The sequence below is a fragment of the Durio zibethinus genome, chromosome 2, assembly GCF_047325235.1.
Source record: "Durio zibethinus cultivar Kanyao isolate XHJ-2024 chromosome 2, ASM4732523v1, whole genome shotgun sequence".
Taxonomy (NCBI): Eukaryota; Viridiplantae; Streptophyta; class Magnoliopsida; order Malvales; family Malvaceae; genus Durio; species Durio zibethinus.
In genome coordinates, this window is record NC_143163.1 from 11,030,166 (window position 1) to 11,036,014 (window position 5,849).

Here is a 5,849-nt window from a genome sequence, read left to right on the forward strand (position 1 = left end):
AATTTTGTGGTATCATTTATAAATTGTTAACTGGTAGAAGATAAATTTGAAACATATGATAAACATTCCAGAAAACAGATTCTAGTCACCACTTTTTAACAATCTCAAGATTTACTTTCCTGAAGAAAAGTAAATTTCCCTTTTTTTCACCAGAGCAAAGATGCTGCAAATCAGTCCATGCTACTATGCCGCAAGATCTTTTCCTCTGAATCACGCAGCCATCCATACAAAGAGCTGCAAAGCTAGATCCAGAAATTGTCATCGTGAACAAATTCGAAGATTGAGCATACAACAGGACTTATGTCATTCATGACAGCACCGGTAATGCTATTTATACCCCATTTCAGTAAACTGCCCTGGACGTGGTTGAGGCTGCTTGCCTGCTTATGGAGCCAAAAACCTTGAGCTGCATTCAGGTGCAAACCATCATGCAAAACCATGATGACATTGTTTTGCATCCCATGGCTCGAGCATCCTTGGATGAATAAGCTTGGCTTGCTAGGAGCAGATATTGGCAATCGATTTCCAGGTCAGTCCAATTAATATTCTACAACTATTTATAATCGTTTATACAAGTTTTTATCTGCACACTGCACATTGTGATTTCTTTGATTAACATATTTAGTTTATTTGCGGATTTTTAGATTTGGAGAAAAAATTTTATTTTGAGAGAAAATGATATTAAAAGAGAATATTAGATTTTTGAATATTGATTTAAAGAATATAAAATTTTCATGTTTGGTTTAAAAAAATATAAAATTACTTAATAAAATCTTTTATTATATTACTTTTTATGACATGTGAATAACATATAATATTTATAACATATTACATTATTAACACATCATTTTTATTGAAATTAAAAAATTTTAAAAAATATTCTTTTAATATTTTTCAACAAAAATAATTTTACAATCTTAATTATTACCCTTAGGGTAATTGTCCTTACACAAAAAAATATAAAGATCAACTTTTGCAGTAACGTCTACGTGTGGGTCTCAAAGCCCTTGAAACAAATTTGATATGCAATAATAGGAAGTAAATGTATTTTTAGTTTATATGTAATAATATTTAGTAAAGATATTTTATATTTTATTTTAATTTTGTTACGAGTAATATGGATTATTTTTTTTATTTTAAAAAATATGATTTTTATTAAAATTTCAAAATTTTAAAAATAAAGTTTTGATATGCATTAAGTTTTTTATCTTAAAAACGCGCTCTTTGTTAAAATTTCAAAATTTTGAAAATAAAATTTTAATAACTATTACATATTTTATTTTAAAAGTATAATCTTTGTTAAAATTGTAAATTTTCAAAAATATAGTTTTAAAATTCACTACATTTTTTCATATTAAAAATGTAAACATTCACTATATTTTTTTATCTTAAAAACATAATTTTTATTAAAATTTCAATTTTTCAAAAATATAATTTTAACATCCATTTTTTTTTAATTTAAAAAACATGATATTTTTCAATATTCACTATATTTTTTATCTTAAAAATATAGTATTTATTAAAATTTTAAAATTTTAAAAACATAATTTTAACATTCATTATGTTTTTATCTTCAAAATGCGATATTTATTAAAATTTCAGAATTTTGAAAATATAATTTTCACATCCACTATGTTTTTATTTTAAAAATGTGATCTTTATTAAAATTTCAAATTTTAAAAAATATAATTTTAAAATTCACTATGTTTTCAACTTAAAAAAGCGATCTTTATTGAAATTTCATAATTGTGAAAATAAAATTTTAACATCCATTATATTTTTTATCTAACATGATTTTTGTTAATTTAAGAATTTCAAAAATATTAACAACTATTACATTTTTTATCTTAAAAATGTAATATTTGTTGAAATCATAAATAATAAAAATCACATTTACTTTATATTTTTAAAAAATTAGAAAGGATAATATAATATGAAAATGTAATTCATTAAGAATAAATGAGATAAAGTTTTTATTTTTCTTTTAACATAAAAAAAAAATCTCAAGAAGGAAAGAAAGTTCTTAATTCTCACTAGTGTGTAAAAGCCCGACTCCACACGCTTTATTGTTAAATAATTAATTGAATTTAAATGCTTATCGATGGTCAATGAAAACTCAAAAATCCCACTAAAGGCAGTTGAGTTAAGCACAAAAAAGAGAGCAATTAGGTTGATTATTTTATCTTCAATTGTATTGTGATGCTTTCTAACTTACACAAAAATAGTAACACCCGAAATAAAAAAGGTAGAAGTTATGAATTTTGATTTAACCATTATGTTAGAAACATTAATAAAAAAGATCAGAACAATGCTACTCACCTGAAATATCTTGAAAACATGCAAGAATGCATTTCTTTTCGTCAAAATAACTTCTTGATAAACAGGCTTTCATCAATTTCTTTTTTGCTAGGTCCATAGTTGGTTTTTGTCGAAATTGCAAGATGACTCTTTAACTTTTCAAATAGATTGGCAAGCTGGCGCCGCAATGGATGAAAAGAAGGATAGAGTTATTCACCTTTTCTAGTTTTTCTACTGCAACCAGGCTTTTCAATCTTGAACATAACTGTTTCCTAAAAGCTTGGGGTATGTCATGCCTTTGTTGCATAATTTGTTAAGGAAAGAACGCACTCATGATTTTGATAATGTAAGGTAACAACCAATGAGAAATTAAGTTACAAAGCTGAGATAGAGTAGCAATTTTGAATACCACACCTAAGTATTCAATGTCAACTGTCATTTGGTATTAATCCAATTTTAAACAACACTACATTTAAACCATTTCAAATCAAATTAAAGTGCAAACCTCAAAATACTAATAATGAATCAAACACAAAAATAACTAAAAAAGAAACCACAAAAAACTTAAAAATGCAGAAACTCAAACCGAACTAACATGCAAGCCTGTGTAGTGGAGTTTGGGTTGCAATAACCATTTTACATACAACCCAAACTAAAATGCAGAAACTCAAGCCAAGCTTAAAAATACAAAAACTACTAAGCCTCGTGTGCTTAAACATGGTTAAACTCAAACAGGTTTTTCTATTATATATATATATATATATATATAATATGCATATAAATTTTTTTTTACTTGGAGTCAAGATTAATAGAACAGTAAATGTATTTGGCTTTTTGGAAAAAATAAAAAATCGAAGAACAAAGACAATATTAACTATGTTCTTGAGAAACAATTCATTGATTTTTGACATCATTTCACCTATTACTCACAAAAACAAACCAAATGGATATTATCAAGTTAAACACCATCTTAACTATATTATATTCAATATATGAAAAATCTTGAAGACTAAAAAAATAAAACTTGATTAAGCTTGTAGTATCATATCCGGCAAACCTTGTGGGTGAAAATATCAACAGTTGAAGCTCCACCAATATTGTTGAACACACGGCCAATCAAATATATGATCAAGGGTGAAACAGTGCCATCAGCAACAGCTCCAATGTTTTTCTCGCACGGAGGGGACCTTGTGGAGGACCAGATTGTGAGATGTTTTCTTTCATCTGTTCACCGCACTGATTTTGAGCTAACCATAGGCTGTTTACTTGCCCAGCTGAAGAGGCTGGAAGTTTTTGAATATGAAGTCTGCATTTTTGCACATAATCCAAAGTCCACGCACAAAATCAGTGACCAAAAAGAAGATAAGAGAATAACATGAGTGGATTTCACATGCTAAAGACTAACCTGCAAATGGATTTTCACTTCATCATTGGTGAAACCATCAACTCGCATCAGTTTTTTAATCTGTTTAGGAGTGGCCACTGTGAAAGAGAATAAATCAATCAGATTTATTCCACAATTAAAAGTAAAACTTAGATACCAATAAAACTCGATTGGAACATTTCAAAAGGAACTTGATTTAAGTAATTTCTAAAAGTATCAGATTCCAATCTTTTGGTCATAAAAAAGACATAATCCTATAAAATTGAGAACAAACAGAAGCTGCCGATAAAAGGTTCTTTCAATGCAACTTGACAAAATAAATAAATAAATCTATCAATCTGATAACATCTACTTCCAAAGGCCTAGCCTTGTGAACCTCCAAGCTGTTGAAGCGCCTCGACAAATCGTCTATGCAGCTCAGGTGACCAGCACAGCCTTTGTTTCCTGGAATTCTGCTGCTGCTGTTGTGATTTAGTCTGAAACTTAATTTGGCTTTGTTCTGCATGTGTTCATTTTTCATTCTTTTACAATTATGTGTATACTACTACTTTTCATAATTAGAGATTTGGGTACTTGTAAATTTGTGGACCAATTTTGGAAAAGAAAAACAAATAGAACAAACATCTACTTGTTCTTCAGAAGCTATTCATAGATTTTTTATATCATTTCACCCTATACTGTTATTCTAAGACTTTCTCCATCACGTAAATTAAAATTCAGTATAAATAAAACATTGATAAAATAAATTATGTTTTGTAGTAAATAACTGTTCATATATACAAATGTATATACAATTTTTTTAATGAAAACTTCTCTTGTTAGCAGTTCGTTTGCAAACTTTTATCTCATCAGATTGATTATTGTTGGATTTATCAAATCTCAAATATGTGCTATTTTCACTTTCATAGCTCGATTTTATCGACGAAAAGACAACTAAAACAAAAAAAGAATGTTGTCACTCAAAAAGGAAAATAAAAAACAATCCAAATAGTAAGAGAATAGCAGCAGCTTCACTTCAAACTTGCCTAGGAAAAATCTAATCTATCCCCATAGGCTATCAAAATAAAAACATTGCAACCTATTACACACAAAAACAAATAAAAGAATATTTTCAAGTTAAACACAATCTTAACTAAATTATATTCTATATATGGAAATCTTGAAGCACCAAAAAAAAAAAAATTGATTAAACTTGTAAGTAATATCTTACCCGGCGAACCTTGTGGGTAAGAACATCAGCAATTAAAACTCCACCAATATTGTTGAACACATGGCTAATCAAATCTGTGATCAAGACAATGCCATCAGCAACAGCTGTGACGTTTTTTTGCAAATAAAGGACCTTATGGAGAAACAGATTGTGAGATGTTTTCTTTTATGTGTTGACTGCACTGATTTTAAGTTGACCACAGGCTGTTTACTTGCCCAGCTGAAGAGGCTGGAAGTTTTCGAATATGAAATCTGTATTTATGCACATAAACCAAAGTTCACACACAAAATCAGTGACCAGAAAGGAGATAAGAGGATAATATGAGCGGATTTCATATGCTAAAGAGTAACCTGCAAATGGCTTTTCACTTCATCATTGGCGAGACCATCAACTTGCATCAGTTCTCTAATCTGTTTAGGCAGCTTACAATTACCAACCTATTCACGAACACCACTTTTGTTTAGAGTAATGAAGACATTTTCTGAAGCCTCAGAAATTATAATAATAATGACCAAACACTCACCAGTAGTCACTTTCCAGCAATAAAAAACTGAATTCCTCTTCCTGGCACAGCAGAGAACTCTGCATTGTCAAGAAGCCATGCAGAAATGGTGGATCCTTTGTGGGCAGCATTAGTTAGCGAATTCTCATCAAAAAAATGGAAGCGGCAAGCATATTCCACTATTGCTTTTGCCAATGGGTGTTCGCTGCTAGCCTAAGCAATGAGAAGAAGGGAAATTCAGTAACTGTAGAAATGCATGAAAGAAGAGAATGCAGAAGAAAAAGGCCAGACTAGTCTCCTGAACCTTTCAATGTAACTCTATATTTTAAATGTGCTCTTTTTATTGTTAAACGCACTATGTAGGACTTGAAACCAGAAATAGTACAATAATAAATACACACACAAACAAACAGAGATAGACAGAGGATTAGGGATCTTATTTTCATTTGAGCGAG

At 29.3% G+C, this 5,849-nt stretch overlaps 1 long non-coding RNA gene across 1 annotated transcript; it reads right to left on the minus strand.

Annotated features, from left to right (window-relative positions):
* Positions 1-3,221: 3,221 nt before the first annotated feature.
* LOC149519994 (uncharacterized) lies at positions 3,222-5,603 on the minus strand. The gene is made up of 4 exons (XR_016327080.1): positions 5,416-5,603; positions 5,243-5,329; positions 4,893-5,143; positions 3,222-3,780 (listed from the first exon to the last, which is right to left on the minus strand). It is a non-coding gene; the product is annotated as an uncharacterized LOC149519994 (long non-coding RNA).
* Positions 5,604-5,849: the final 246 nt, after the last annotated feature.